The sequence below is a fragment of the Nicotiana tabacum genome, chromosome 2 (assembly GCF_000715075.1).
Source record: "Nicotiana tabacum cultivar K326 chromosome 2, ASM71507v2, whole genome shotgun sequence".
Lineage (NCBI taxonomy): Eukaryota > Viridiplantae > Streptophyta > Magnoliopsida > Solanales > Solanaceae > Nicotiana > Nicotiana tabacum.
The window spans coordinates 16868659-16886488 of NC_134081.1; positions in this window are offsets into that span (position 1 = coordinate 16868659).

A 17830-nucleotide genomic window follows, 5' to 3' on the forward strand; every position below is an offset into this window, starting at 1 on the left:
GCAAAAAAGCAGTATTTAAAATGGTCATTACGAGCAAAAGTTCATCCGCGTTTAATAGGCTAAAAAAGTTCATTAGCTGGTGAAGTTGAGTCATTTAATATGAGTAATAAAGGATTGCAAAAATAATCCTTTAATATGCTAAATGAAAAGAGTATTGCTCAGATAAATGAAATAGTACTACTAACCTGATAAATTCAATATAAATAGTTAAGATAAGAAATTAAAATCAATAAATAAATGCCTCTAAAAATTAAAACTTGCAATCTATGATAGCATTGATAAAACAACAAAGTAAAAGACTAAAAATACCAAAATAACTAATCTCAGCATACCAAACAGCGGATAAAAATAATATCAAGATAACTAATCATAGCATTACTTATCCCGACATAAGCCGTATTCAAACCAAACGACCCCTGAAAGGTTTAATCTTCCTCAAATTAGTAGAGAGTAAACATAAATAATCTTTACCATCGAACTGTCAAATGCTGCTAACACATCAACACCATTTAACAAAAAATGTTGTTCATAAAGAAAACTGCAACTAATGAGTTAAGGTACACGATTACGATTTTAACAAAAAAATAAGTTACTATTTAATGAGGCTTAAAAATTAAAATGGTATAAATGATAGTGGTCGGGTCTTAGAGCGAGTCAAACAATAATTTTAATGGTGCCTTATTATTTTTTAAATATTTAACTTTAATAAAAAAGTCAAAAAGTGTAGTGAGTGACCTTGTGAGAAAGACAAAAACAGAATGACTTTTGTGATATAAAATAAAAAAGTAACTTTCATAAACAATTGCCCTTAATTGAGTGACTTTTTCAGCGGCGTATGCAGAATTGTTTTTAAGCTGTGTCAATATTTAAGAAAGTGAATAAATAAACATATCTACGTAACAATATCATATTAAAAAATATAGTTCGAATCATATTAAGAAAAACAATATTCAAACTATTACGACAACTATGCTCGATGAGTTTTCATTTTTAAGTTGAATTTGTTATTTTTATTTTTATTTAGTATCTTCATTAAAAATAATTTCCAAATACCTCTTTTTTTTATAAAGGCATCAAATAATTACTCAAAAGCTCATCATTTACTTGATTTTGCAAATTGGTCTTAAGCAACTTCCACACCAAAAAAAACATGACAACTAACAATGGGACTAGCATCCTAGAAGTTAATATAAGAGTAATGTTTTAGTAGATGGGGCATAAAAATTTTAAAAATAAAGCGCATGCTGCTGGGGTTTGTATCCACGACCTAAGAGAAGCAAAAGAGGCACTTGACCCGGCGAGCTAAGCAACTACTTGTTTCAGGTAATGTCATTTCTTTTTTATAAACGTTATGTTATTTCTGCATAATAATTACATATACATATTTAGTAAAGTTTTCCGACGAAGCGGTATCGGATCAACTGGATAATAAGCTCCAATCTATATCTATAGAGAAAATGACCCTCTATAGCCCCTCAAAAATTTAATAACTCATGTGTTTCTCTATTGACCCGAAATATCTCTCCGGCCCAAACATATTATATATAATAACCCGAAATATCTATTTTGTATATTTTTTGTATAGTGACAATCTATTTTATACAAATTTTGTCGTGATAGTCTATTTAGTATTATTTTTTTTTGTATAGTGACAGTCTATTGTATGTAAATTGTACAGTGACAGTCTATTTTGTATAATTTTTGTATAGTGACAGTCTATTTTGTATATATTTTGTATAGTGACAGTCTATTGTATATAAATTGTATAGTGATAGTCTATTTAGTATATTCTTTGTATAGTGACAGTCTATTTTGTATATATTTTTTATAGTGACAGCCTATTTAGTATATTGTTTGTATAATGACAGTCTATTTTGTATAGTGACGGACTATTGTATATAAATTATATAGTGACAGTCTATTTAGTATATATTTCAATGTTATGCATAGTTATCCGAGAAAGAACAATCATAAAACTTCTACAATTCAAAAAGATAATTCCAATTAGAACAAATTAATTTAAATTTATCATTAAGGAGAACTCTAGTTATATAGCAATACTTTACCTCTAACATAGTCACGTGATGGAAACTCGAGCATCCCTTCACACCAACGTCATGGGACTAAAAGAAAGAGGGGCGAACTGAAGACATAAGTTTTTCAAACTTGTTAACTAATTTAGAGATGGCAGCGACGCGATTGCAATACATGTTCAGTCTTAACCCGAAAAGACTTCAATACACCCCGTCCCGTCATGTACAACAATTTTTTTTTTGTGTAAACATATCTTGACTAAAAATAAAATCTATTAAGTGCATGTAATATCATTCTTACTACAGGAACTAATAAGTCGTTAAGGTCTTTAGGAGAGCCAAATGATCTTGAATGTGTCAATGAGAGAGTATATAAATTAAACATTAAACTTGATAAGTATATGTTTTATCTATTAAACTATTTTTTTTAACCCAACACTTCTAAATTTCTTTTACTATTAATAATATAATAGTACATAAATTAAATTAAAAATAAAATAAAATTTGTGTTCAGTCAAAGATTATGATATGAGATGAAATGAGGAGGCGCAATAATTTTAAACATGGAAAGATTGCAAGAACATCGACTTTCTGCATTATTCTTTCAAAAACTATTTTCAAACTCGCCTCACACTACATTATATCCCATAAAAGCGGCGGCGACAGTGCGGTGGCGATGGATAGTGGAAGTTTTTGTGTGGATGAGAAGGGTGTTGTTATCGTATTTTAAGAGTTGCATATACTGACCATTCTAAGAAAATTTAGATTGAAAATTTACAACAGGCGATGTTTGAAAAAATATTTTTACTGGATAGTTTTTCTTTAATGAGTGAAGATGTAGGAGAGGAGTGAAAATATGCATATATGTGCAGGTTTTGGGTTGTGAATTTGAGACTGGATTGAGAAAGTAAAGACTGATATTTATGATGGGTTATGATAATTGTTTGGATGGTGGAGCTGGCGTAGCAAAGAGGCAGAATGAAAAAGATAAAGTGGGTTAGTGAATGTTTTGTTGTAGCCAATGCAATAAGCTTTTGGCTATATCAAATATAATAAGCTAGCGATTGTCTTAAGTTAGTGTCGAACGACCAATTATGTCAGATTCTCATATCTATACTAGTGACGGGCTGGCCCGTGCTGAGCCCAGGCCCAAGCTCAAAAAAATAAGTAGTAATATTTTTTATTAATAAAGAATAATATGCATTACGTTATGTTCTTAAGTTCCACCAAATCTCCTCTTGTTTGTGTCTAAAAAATAATGGAAAACAAGTGAAGCCAAAAAGTACTTATGATGGTTAATTTGGTTTACTAATGCTAACTCCAAATTCTTTCGGACCATGCAAATATTCTTCTGAAGATAAGGATTTATGTCTGCAGTATCAATATTTCACTGATATTTATTTTTCATCTACAACATCTATTTACCTCTCCAACTACATGAATACACTACATACGTATCGATTTAACACAATGGAGGTTTCCTTGTACATTTGTGTTTCGGACCTAATAAAGCATCATAACTTGGATGGATCGCAGAACGAAGAAAATAAATTCAAACCAAAAGGAGATCATTCTGCTTAGTTGTAAGACCCCGTAAATTTTTTCCTAAAAATTCGGATTCCGTGATGCGGAAGTAGACGTAGAGATTAATTTGGACTTTTTGGATTGAACAATGCCCGGGGAATTAAAGGAAAATGTTGGGCAGAAGTAGGCATTTCTGCGGCCCGTTCTGGTCGCAGAGTGAGGCAGTTTTCTGGGGCGTTTTTTATGTCAATTTCGCGGCCAATTATGCGACCGCATAACCATTTCGCGGGATGCACTTTAATCGCATAGCCATCCTTAGACTTTTGCGGAAGGTGGTTCTGCGGCGCATTATGCGACCGCAGAACAGGTCTGCGGGGCGCAGAGTGAAACAGGCCAACTTAGTTCCCAGAGTCACCTTTCGCGGTCATTTCGCGGACCGCATAATCATTATGCGGTCGCATATGTGACCGCAGAACCTGTTTCGGAGCTTCATTTTGGAGTTTTTTAAACCCGAACCTATTTCGTTAAAACACATCCCATAGACCATTTTGAGCTTATTTCTTATATCTTTGGAGTGAGAGAGAGAGAGTCCTAGAGGGAGAAAGTGATCCTCATCAAAAATTTCTCTTCAATTCTTTCTTAAACCTTTGAAGATTATCAAGAGAAGCACAATAGGTCTTCATCCTAAGAGGTAAAATTCTATCACTAAGCTCTTAAATTTGAAATATAACTAGAATAGGCAATTAGTAAGGTAGTTCATGGGGATGGGACTGCTTACCTTGCATGCATGTATTCTTAAGGTACGTGGGTTAATGATAGAAAAGAATGGGGTGCGGGATGGTGAAGTCTTTCATAAAAGGGTCATGGAACCTTAATACACACATAGTGTTTGATAAAATGCTCAAGTGAGCTAGAAGAAAGGGGTTTCATCCTATCGAGTGTGTCACCATGGGACGCACCGGTCCTCTTTGTGAGGAAGAAAGATGGATCACTAAGGATGTGTATTGACTATCGACAGCTCAACAAATTCACAATAAAAAATAAGTACTCGTTACCAAGAATAGATGATTTGTTTGATCAGTTACAGGGTGCTAGATACTTCTCCAAAATTGATTTACGATCTGGGTATCACCAATTGAAGATCAAGGAGCAGGATATTCCGAAAATAACTTTCAGAACCCGGTATGGGCACTTTGAATTTCTGGTAATGTCTTTTGGGCTAACAAATTCCCAGGCAACTTTCATGGATCTTATGAATCGAGTTTTCAAGCCTTTCCTTGACTCCTTTGTGATAGTGTTCATCGACGGTATTCTTGTGTATCCACGAGGTCGGGAGGCCCATGCCGATCATCTCAGGGCAGTGTTGTAGACTCTTCATCAACACCAATTGTACGCGAAATTTTCAAAGGGTGAATTTTGGCTCGAATCTGTCACGTTCTTGGGTCATGTTGTCTCTAGAGAAGGAATTAAGGTTGATCCTCAAAAGATTTCAGCAGTAAAGAGTTGGCCTAGACCTACAATTCCAACTGATATTCGCAGCTTCTTGGGCTTAGCAGGGTATTACAGGAAGTTTGTGGAGAGGTTCTCTACTCTTGACTCTCCGTTGACTAAATTGACTCAGAAAGCGGTTAAGTTCCAATGGTTCGATTCTTATGAAAGGAGCTTCCAGGAGTTAAAATCAAAATTGACTACGGCGCCGGTGTTGACCCTGCCAGAGGGTACAGAAGGGCTTGTGGTATATTGCAATACTTCAAGGATCGGGCTTGAGTGTGTATTAATGCAATACTGCAAGGTTATAGCTTATACTTCTAGGAAACTCAAGAATCATGAAAATAACTATCCAACTCATGACTTAGAGCTTGCGGCAGTGGTTTTTGTATTAAAGATTTGTGTCACGCCCCGAGTCTGGGGGCGAGACCCGCACCCGGTGCCTCACCTAACCTTGCGTACCAACTTGCGACTAAGGAACTCTGAACATGTGATGTCATACTTTGGTCATGGGCCGCATTGCAAGACAACTGCGAATGCTGACTAAATATCAATATAAAGCTGGGTCGACAAGGCCGTCATAACTACTACAACTGGAAAACCAACAAAATATACATAAAAGGCCTACCAACCCAACATACTGCACTAACTGACATGATATGTCTACAAGCCTCTACTGGTGGGTATAATGTGATCGGAAAAGCTCCCCGACCTACTCATAACATATATACATATATACACAAGATGTACATAAAGTTCTAGAACCGGAAACTCCGAAAGGCATGGAGCTTACCGATCAAGATGAACTCGGGCAACACTTAATGAGGAGGTCTACCCGTCTGTCTGTCTCAACCTGCACGCATGAAATGCAGCGCCCCCAAAAAAGGGACGTCAGTACGAAATAATGTACCGAGTATGTAAGAAAATATACTAAAAGCTAAAACTGAACTGATAATATAATAAGTGAAAGCAACTGGAAGTCAAAGATAATCTGAAGATATGCTTACCTGTTGATACTGACTCAACTCTCTCAATATAGTATGTGTAACTGCCCTGCCGTAGTAGGCTCGCTCATAGGCGCTCGGCCATACTAGGCTCTGTATCTCGGCCATTCTGGGCTCGCTCATAGGCGCTCGGCCACAATAGGCTCGGTATATAACTTACCATCTGATCAGAGGTTGCCCAATAGGGGCCTGCCCATCGATTATAGCTCGATGGTAATGAAAATACTATAATACTGTATATATAGACTCTCTTCTCTCTTGACTGGAAGAAGGAAATACTCAATTGAATATTGTACTTACAAGACTAGGAAAAATATACGTAAATTCCGGGACATGATTTTTTTCTTTATATCTCGTTATCAAACTTGTGTAATTATGAGATCATGCAAAATGAAGGAAGAGCTTAGCCTTAACATATCTGAACCGATTCTCTTGACAATCCATTTGACACCCGTTGATTGCGACAACACGTAACGGAGGATCAAAGTAGGAGAAAATCCGTACGTTGTTCTTGAGAAAGACTGTATCGTGCTCTCTTAGAATTGCAAATCCCGCTGCTATTACGCAGTGTAACTTTGTATGAAAATTTACCCAGAATCTGTCACTTTCCTTAGTTCTAATTCACGTTTCTTGTGAATTGATCATTCTTGTATGAAATTGCATCGTACTCTTTCTTTGTGAAATGATCATATTCTTATATGAAATTAGTTGAATTTAAGAAGTCTTACCTTAATGGGTGTGGGTCCCACTAGGTGATGACTTAGCAAAGAACCCCTCCAAAATTTGCCCTCTTTTTTTGTGTGAGTTAATACTCATCATCAAGGCCCCTTTGGGCAGCCACGTTGGGGGGGTTAGACTTATCCAAATGTTGTAATTAATTAGCTAATCTCCCACCAAAAATTATTAATTACCCAATCATACACATAATTAAAAATTATCTCAACTTACTTAAATTACTACTTGCTTTTAATACACCGTATACACCTTACTATCATGGCCATGTGGTACCTTGTATGATACTAGTCCATAAATACCGGATATTTTAGCTCGACCGTATTTTATCCCAAAATGTCGAACTTCGACGAAATTTATTTTCTTCGATTTGCTTACCCTCTCACCTTCACGAATTTACTCATTACTTGTTTGAAATAACATAAAATGCTTATAATCTTAAAATAATCTCATTCTCGAACTTACGTCGATTAACTTACGATGAAACTTTAACGTATGAAAAATGCGGGATATAATATCTCATTTCCGAGCTTTCATCAATTTACTTATGGCGTACTTTCACGTACAAAAATATGGGGTGTAACATTATTCCCCCCTTTGGAACATTCTTTCTTGAATGTTGACTAGTGCTCTTATCATTTTTATGTCTTCCGAATACTTTAGTACTCTCCTTGCCATCTAGGCAACTGTTCTGTGAATAATTCCAAAGGTCAGGACATTTCCCCCCCTTTAATCTTTCCAATCTCGTAATTGTTGCTACATTCTATCATGTAGCCTGTACGACTCTGACCTTATAAGTGCGCTTACGCGTCTCTTCTTTCCTTTTTCCTCCGATTTTTAGCCATTACTGAAGTTCTTCACTTGGTATTTTGTCGAACTTACGAACATTGCTATATCTTATTTCATAGACCTGGTTATCCATCCGTATGACCTTACTGTATCTAAGTAGGTCATTCTATACCATAACTCTTACCTCGATCTCTCGTTACTGAGGTCTGCTACCAAATTCCAGGTTACTTTCATTGCTTATCCAGTATGTATAAATCTATGTCCTTTACTGCTTCCACATTACTGTTATTCTTAAGAATGACAGCCTAATCTCATCTCATACTTTATAACTTTTATCCAACCATTGTTGATTCACCTCAACATTGATCTATAATCTACCTCACATAACTTAACCTTTTATGTAACATTGCCGCTAGGGTTCACGTTTCATCGGGGAATATCTGAAATGATTATACTGATCCACCTATGGCGATACCATGATTTCATAACAGTATCTCACAGCATCCCAATGTGATTCACCTTACATGGGTATTTTAATCCTGTCCAATTCATGGGATCCCTTTCTTTTCTTCGTCAGATAATTACTCAATCGAAGGCCCAAATGCCATCCTTTATCTATCACAATTACACCCTCATTCTATTACCAGGGCAGCATTCTATCTCTTCTAAATTCTATTAGTCTTAGACTCATTTGAGTTCATTCAGGCTATAGTGAGCTTTGTATAACTTAGAGAAATCATCTGCTCTTCTTGTTTTCATGGGCTTAATCCTGAGGACTTATCCATTTTCGTTACCTTCTCACTCGCCCGTTCTTATCCTTACTTATGTTTTCTAGAACCTTGTTGCGTCACCATACAATAGTTTTCGACCTTTACAAATCTATTTATATTACTTGAAACCTTTCAACTTGCTTGCATCATAGATTTCCTTATGTCATTTTGGAATATCAAGCGAGACATCATATCATCTCTAACTCTTCTTTACTCTCTTAATCCGGCTTTTCGATACCTAGACCATAGGCTAGAAGATATGCTACTGACGATGCCATTATTATTCCTAGATATTGAATCCCCGCGCTTCTAGCCTTTTATCCGAAGTATGGACTATTCACGATCTTCTACCTTTGAGTATCTCATACGTTGTTCACCTTTACCTTACTTACCTTAAAATCTCGCATCGTATCTTCTATCTCTTTCATGACCTCCCTTCTACCTAGGTGTAATTCACGTCCATAACTTGAAGCTCTATTATAATACTTGCACCTCTGGTGCATATACAATCCGGTGGGAGCTTCGTACTGACTTCTTATAAGGCTGGTACTTTTCTAACCGGCTTTATCGTAGGGCCATTATAGAATATGTTTGTTGTACTATCCCTCTTATACTTCTGATATTAAGAGTGACCTTGTAATGTGCTCAATCATGATTTCTATAATTTATGAGTCCAATAATCAGATTCCTGATTTACTTCGCTGATGTAACTCTTTAGTTTCCTCCTTCTTCTGATCAACCTTTATGTAGGCTTAAGCTATCTCCTGATCTGCGGTTCATGGTATTAGTTATTATGTTTAGCCTTTCATGGGCGCTATGGAATATCCATGATATAATCCTTTAATAATTCGATCTATGACCTGGACTAAATTCTTTCTTTTAACTTATACCGAAATCTTCTACGGCTGTATATGCTGCATGTATAAAACTCCAAACTCTTAAGTGCGAACATAACGTAACTAACTCCGAATCATTGATCGAATAATTCCTTTTGTTCCTTCTCAGCTTTCTTTAAACATAAGCTTTTACTTTTCATGGTCTTTTTTCCCCCTTGTGTGTGCATACTTAGCTTATCTTAGTGCCCACACATATTGGAATTCCATACAACTCATATGATCTTGGATATCACTTCTGATTTTACTTCCCGTTCATTAGCCACGGTAGGTTCCATTTTCTTATGGAGTGCATACAATGTTGTTGTGAGACTGTTGTTACGTGACCGTTTCCTCTTTAGGTCACTATGCTTAGGTTGAAGCCTTCTTCCTTATTTCCTCAGCTAGTCTTTCATTGTAGTACTTAGGGAGAACTCTTGACTCTTGTAAAGCTGTGAGCTTATTACGGACCTTTTGATGTCCTTCCTTACCTATAATCATCCGTAGTTGCTTACCTCTGTGCCCTCGTGCTTGTAGGGTTGCTTCTGAACTGATATTTTGACTGCCTTCCCAATGGCACTTTCTTTTATCCCCGTAACACTCATACGGTACCTTTAACTATTCCGACTCCTTTTTGAATATATCTCAAGTATTATAATGACATTACTGCGAGGCTGAATTCTCCATGTTGGGGTTTACTACATTTATCTTGCATGATCTACTGATTTGTCTATAACTTCTTGTCTAGTCATGACTAGGCTCTTCCTAAATCAACTACTAACTACTCGTCGGCCCATTCTCATATCCATATTCTGCGTAATCTTTCTTGGGTTATTTCCTTGCCTTAACTTTCCTCACGTACTAGCGCCTTATCTATCAATAACATCCCAGGAAGGAACCCTTACTTCCTTTTTTTGACGTCGTGCTTACATAACGTTCTAGAATCATAGCATATCTATAATATTTGGATAAGTGAAATCTCATCCCTCTCTCATTTTTATTGCATTTTTCCTTTATCATTCCATATTCCCCCATTTAGGGGAATACTAAGACTTGGAGCTATGACGACTTGCCTAAAGATGTTTTTCATCTTCATCTTTGGCGTCCTTTCACATCATCAATGACCCATACTCGCCTTGCGGTAATTTTTTTTGTACCAAGGATAACAAAATTCCTCACTCGTGATGGTGACACTTAGTGTAACTGGCACATACAGTCCCTTAAGCTTAACTTTGCTCATATTGCTTGCTGTGGGGAAGCGCCTCCCTGAATGACCATTCTCTGAATTCATCATGGACCTTCTTCTGTTATCCTTTCTATTATTTTCGGAATGCAATCTGAAATTCTCATGATGTTGACTATTATCAAATTACTCAGTTTCTAATTCATGTTTAGTTTATCTTGTTCACCAGTCCATACTGATTTCTATTACTCTGGGGTCTAACTTTCCCTTCTGTTAATCACGTTAGAGTCGCGAACTTATTTCTCGAAATGAGGATATGATTGTATGGCCTATACTCTATTGTTGTCTTAAGGCCCATCACCTCTCATCTCTTTCTTCATTTGACTATAGATTCTCTAACACTCTACCATTGGCATCCATGTATCACATCTCACTCATAATGCTTCATTATCTCTCTTCGTACTTCCCTGCTAATATTTCTATTTATCACTTTATTCTGAAAATTCGAACCAAACATTCTTTTGCCTTTAGCTCTCCTTGCTCCATCCATTGGCTCTTCGAATTTCCAAACATTATTTCTCTACTAGGGACGGGAGCCACACTAAGGTAATATTTACCCCTTCCAGGATTCCAGTGCACATCTTTGTAGTACTCATATCTAGCTGTACTATTTTAGAGTACACCATCTAGATATCTCACAAGGCGATACATTAGCACCTTTGTAATATCCTTCAGAAATATCAACTAACGCAAACAATCCATTCATCATTTTGGGTTACTCTAACCCTAGTCGGATCCTGCTATCATGTCCTTCTCTTAAACCATATCTGTTAGCTCCCATAGGGCATGACTGAGATATGTGTGGCCGATTGTACGTACATCTATTACTGTTGAAGGTAATTCAAAATGCTTATATCTCCCTTCCTGAATGGTAAATAATGATAATCTTTATTAACTGGGTACCTCGTACCCTTCTTCACCTTGCTTCTTTTACTTGCTGCAACTCGTGTCTAACTTTCGATTCCGTTATTCCTTTTTACCGTAAGAGTGGATAAGTATTCTTTCCTAAAAGCTCCTTATAAAGAACCTACACCTTTTAGTACACGCATGATCTGCTGAAGACCTCTCATTTACTCATCATAAGCAAGATGAAAAATCTAATTCCTCTAACTCAATACTTCCACCGCTATATCTCTTATCGATCGTCTTTCTGAATGTAGGCATCGTCTTATTACGAATAAAATAGAAATTCGGAATTTGAATTCTTATAAGTGAGCTCTACCACACGATCTAGAGTAAGAAGAAAGAGTGACAGTCCTAAATGCCCTGTAGCCTCCTGATTATAAGTGTGGTGCACAACACACCCATAAACAAGACTCTACTAGACACGGCTTGTACACTCCCTAGGACGGAACTGCTCTGATACCACTTTTATCACGCCCCAAACCTGGGGGACGAGACCGGCACCTGGTGCCTCACCTAACCTTGTGTACCAACTTGCGACTAAGGAACGCTGAACATGTGATGTCATACTTTGTCCATGGGCCTCATTGCAAGACAACTACGAATGATGACTAAATATCAATATAAAGTTGGGCCAACAAGGCCGTCATAGCTACTACAATTGGCAAACCAACTGTCACGCCCCAAACTCAAGGAGCACGACCGACGCTCAACCGAGAGAACCCGGCCGAGCAAGCCTATTAAACTTCCTTCTACCCAAACTCATCCATGAATAAAGAGAAGATGTACTCCATTAATCAATCACTGAAAAGATTTTATTAACAACTTCCTTTTTCATTCCTCCCATTAGCATCTTCATTCATAATTTCCAAAACATTACAAGTTTATAGAATTAATGAAAATCCTAATTTCTAAGTACCAACATTTCTAGTTCAATTCCCAATATCAACCATAACCTACAACCTGTCTACGAAGCCTCTAAGTACAATAGAAGAGTAATATGGAAATGCCGGCAATAAGGCCCCGACTATACCTCAAAACACAGTGCATGAGAAACAAAACATACATGACCCCAAAATAAAGTGGGGCTCACCAAATCAGCTGAAAAGAGTGTACTTATATCACTGATCAATGCCTCATGCTGAAGAACCACCTGCATCCATTAAAGATGCAGCGCCCCCGGTAAAAGGTACGTTAGTACTGTCGAATAGCACTAGTATGTATAGCTAAAAATCCTCTTTCAAAATAGAATGCCCATATAAGAAAAGGCAACACATAGAAACAGCAAGTCACAATCAACAATATCCAAACGTCCAGTTAAAACATAATAATTTTTAAAATACGAACTTCATATATAATTTTGGTTGGGAGATCATTAGCACCGATATACCACCATCTTTGTTAGCACGGAGTCCGATCACGCCCGATCGGCTAGGCCATCTCCCCACGAACAATGTGGTTTGACATGTGATGCGAAAGAAAGTTGTTACCAAGAGTAGTACCACCATATGCGCAATATGGCATCTGATCTCCACCCGATCAGCTAGGCTGCCTTCCTACATATGCCGTGTGGGTTGACTTTTCCAATCCACAAAGGTTCCAGTTTCATCCCTATTAAGGGGAATAATATCACAATTTCCAAAGATTTCAATTTCATCCCAAATAAGGGGAATAATCCCAATCCACCCCTACACCGGCACGTGTAGTTTCAGGTGTGGGCCTTATGACCCACCCTTCCTCGGTATTGCTAATGATGCTCCCAAAAATAGTTTTGATTTGATTTGCAAACAGAAATATCATAAATACAATTGTACTCACCTCAACATCTTTCACATTGTAAGAATTCTCATTAGTATTTCCAGTCATTCACAACGACAATATTTCCTTGGCTCATTAGGCCATTCACAAGATTCTTTATTCGTGGCACGATGACCGTATTTCATATTCCACACTTTCACCTCTTTGAATTTTAAAAATCGCCATCAAGTATCAACATATAGGATATTTCAGAAATCATATACTTCAAATCCATTTGAAATGGAAACTTCAAACACAAATGGTTTCTTCCCAAAGAATGAGGCATACCAACCAACAATAGAAACACACATAAAAAAATCATAAACAGTCAATACACCATTTATTCTTGCAATACTCTTTCCCAGAAATGACAATGTACAATTTCAACACATGAGTATATAGAAATCGAATCACACTAGATATATTTATAAATCAAAGCATTAGTTAAAGCAGCCACTAATGGGCATGAATTTAGTACAAAAGCTTTTAGACAATTCTATCTTCGGAGTCATTTTTAAACAATTGAGTCGAAGCTCATTTTACATTCTTTATCGTATTTTCTCAAATCATTTGCACTACTAGACACAATCATAACTTAAATTCTTGGTACATTGGCCACACTCTATATCCCCAATTAACTTATTTAACTTCCAACCATCTTTATAGATTATCAGCAATAAGACATTTCCAAATCAAGACTTTAGGTACACGTATGAGCAATTAAGAGTCTTAAGAATATTGAGATTTTCTCACACGATTTGGCATACTATCTTTCATTGAAACACGACTTAAAGCCATAACCTTTTAATACGTAACCCATACTTTGAAACTTACGGAAAAATTATGGAATTCAATTCCAAGAGAGAAAGTTTAGCCAATATACCTTGCTTTGAGCTTTCCTTAAAATACTAAAACGTTCTGGAAATTCTAGCAATCCTAATCTATTTTGAGACATAACAAAATTGAACCATTATTAGGAAGATACTCATGGTCACAGCTCATTTGAGCATTTTATCTAACAATTATGTGCAAATTAGTTACAAGATTCTTCCACAAGGTTTCTTTCACTTCACAACCCAATATTTACCCATTTGAGCTCAACAATCTCCCCATAAAACTTATTGGTACATGAATGTATAAATAATACTCTCACACCCAAGAATCATACTCCAAATCAACCATCTTTTACCCAAATTCAAAATTGAAAATTAAGGCATAGAATCTTACCTCTTAGATGAAGAACTTGAGGGATTTCTTGTTGGATTTCAAGGCTTGGACAAGATCTTGATGAACAAAGCACTTGAGCTTCTTCCTTTCTCTAGAACCCTCTCACTTCTCTCTAAAAATATCAGATTTTTGATCCAAAATGAGCTTCAAGGCTTATTTATCGAAGTTGGGTCGGGTTATAACAATAGAAGAATGGATACTCCAAATATTTCGGACCAGGCTACAGACCTGGCCTCGCCAGGCTAAAGCCTGGTCTTAGCTCGCTTTAGCCTGGCCTTGCCAGCTACAGGCCAGCCTTTGGGTATTTGATCATAACTTCTTGTAGGAATGTCCGAATGACAAACGGTTTGAAGTGTTAGAAACTAGACTCAAAGGGCTCTAATTTGATAGGTAGATAACCTCATAAGTCATTATAGTTTGGTAGAAACATACGTTTGAAGTAGGATCTTATGCAAATTGGGACATCCTTTCCACTTAATGTATCCTTCTTGTTCCACACGAATTCTTTCCATTCACAAAACTCCTTAGTATGTTTCAACACACCTTAAACATATACTTTTCATTTCTAAACAATGTGGTTCTATTCCATGGGTCTCCTTTAATACTCTAACACGTTATTCCTAAATACCGTTGGTGTACTTTAAAATATTAACTCGTTAGAAAAACTTTCAGGGGCCTTACAGCAACAAAATATACATAAAAGGCCTACCAACCCAACATATTGCACTAACCGACAGGATATGTCTACAAGCCTCTACTGGTGGGTATACTGTGATCGGAACAGCTCGCCGACCTACTCATAACATATATACATATATACACAAGATGTACATAAAGCTCTAGACCCGGCAACTACGAAAGGCATGGAGAGGTCTACTCGTCTGTTTGTCTCAACCTGCACGCATGAAATGCAGCCCCCCCTATTAAGGAATGTCAGTACAAAATAATGTATCGAGTATGTAAGGCAATATATGAAAGCTGAAACCGAACTGATAATATAATAACTAAAAGTAACTGGGAGTCAAAAATAATCTGAAGATATGCTTACCTGCTGATACTGACTCAACTCTCTCAATATAGTAAGTAAAATAGTTGTCCGGCCATATAAGGCTCGGTATATATATAATTGCTCTGCCGTAGTAGGCTCGCTCATAGGCACTCGGCCATACTAGGCTCTGTATCTCGGCCAACTGGGCTCGTACATATCGACCAACTAGACTCGCTCATAGGCGTTCGGCCACAATAGGCTCGGTATATAACTTACCATCTGATCAGAGGTTGCCCAATAGGGGTCTGGCCATCGATTATAGCTCGATGGTAATGAAAATACTGTAATACTGTATATATAGACTCTCTACTCTCTTGACTGGAAGAAGGAAATACTCAATTGAATATTGTACTTACAAGACAAGGAAAAATATACATAAATTTCGGGACATGAATATTTTCTTTATACCTCGTTATCACACTTGTGTAATTACCAGATCATGCAAAATGAAGGAAGAGCTTAGCCTTAACATACCTGAACCGATTCTTTTGACAATCCCTTTAACACTCATTGATTGCGATAACACGTAACGGCGAATCGAAGTAGGAGAAAATTCGTATGTTGTTCTTGAGAAAGATTGTACCGTGCTCTATTAGAATTGCAAATCCCGTTGCTATTATGCAGTGTAACTTTGTATGAACATTTACCCAAAATCCGTCACTTTCCTTAGTTCTAATTCACGTTTCTTGTGAAGTAGACTTGAAGATTGTGAATTGATCATTCTTGTATGAAATTGCACCGTACTCTTTCTTTGTGAAATGATCATATTCTTGTATGAAATTAGTTGAATTTAAGAAGTCTTACCTTAGTAGGTGTGGACCCCACTAGCTGATGACTTAGCAAAGAACCCCTCCAAAATTTGCCACTTTTTTTGTGTGAGTTAATACTCATCATCAAGGCCCCTTTGGGCAGCCACGTTGGGGGGGGGGGTAGAATTATCCAAATATTGTAATTAATTAGCTAATCTCCCACCAAAAATCATTAATTACCCAATCATCCACATAATTAAGAATTATCTCAACTTACTTAAATTACTACTTACTTTTAACACACCTTATACACCTTACTATCATGGCCATGTGGTACCTTGTATGGTACTAGTCCATAAATACCGGATATTTTAGCTCGGTCGTATTTTATCCCAAAATGTCGAACTTCGACGAAATTTATTTTCTTCGATTTGCTTACCCTCTCACCTTCACAAATTTACTCGTTACTTGTTTGAAATAGCATAAAATGCTTATAATCTTAAAATAATCTCATTCCCGAACTTACGTCGATTAAATTACGATGAAACTTTAACGTACGAAAAATGCGGGATGTAATATCTCATTTCCGAGCTTTCATCAATTTACTTATGGCGTAATTTCACGTACGAAATTATGGGGTGTAACAATTTGGCATCATTATTTGTATGGGGTCCATGTAGATGTATTCACGGACCACAAGAGTCTCCAATATATTTTCAAGCAAAAGGAGCTGAATCTGAGGCAGAGAAGATGGCTTGAATTACTCAAGGATTACGACATCGATATTCTGTATCACTCGGGGAAAGCCAATGTTGTGGCGGATGCTCTTAGCTAAAAAGTTATGGGTAGTTTGGCTCACTTGGAGGCATGTCAAAGTCCGCTGTCCAGAGAGGTTCATCAGCTAGCCTGTTTGGGAGTTTGTCTTTCGGACTCTAGTGAAAGAAGGGTAATTGTGCAAAATAGGGCTGAATCATCGCTTGTTGTGGAAGTCAAAGCGAAGAAATACAATGATTTATTGTTGGTACAGCTGAAGGGGGGTATTCATAAACATAAGACTATGGCTTTTGCGCTTGGCATGGATGATGGTACACTGAGGTACCAAGGGCGACTATGTGTTTCGAATGTAAATGGTCTCCGGGAAAGAATCATGACCGAGGCTCACACTTTCAGGTATTCCATTCACCCGGTCTCTACAAAGATGTATCATGATCTCAAGGAAGTCTATTGGTAGAATGACATGAAAAGGAATGTGGCAGACTTTCTGGCAAGGTGTCCGAATTGTCAACAAGTGAAGGCCGAACATCAACAGCTTGGTGGGTTGGCAAAAAACATAGAAATTCCAATGTGGAAGTGGGAAATGATTAATATGGATTTTATGGTAGGATTACCACGAACTCCACGCAAGTTTGACTCAATTTGGGTGATTGTAGATCGGCTCATGAAATCAGCACATTTCTTGCCAGTTAAATCTACCGACACAGCGGAACAGTATGCTCAGTTGTATATCAAGGAAATAGTCAGGCTGTATGGCACTCCAGTTTCTATCATCTCCGATCGAGGGGCTCAGTTCACGGCATATATTTGGAAGAAATTTTAGCAAGGTTTGGGTACTCAGGTGAATATTAGTACAACCTTCCATCCACAGACTGAC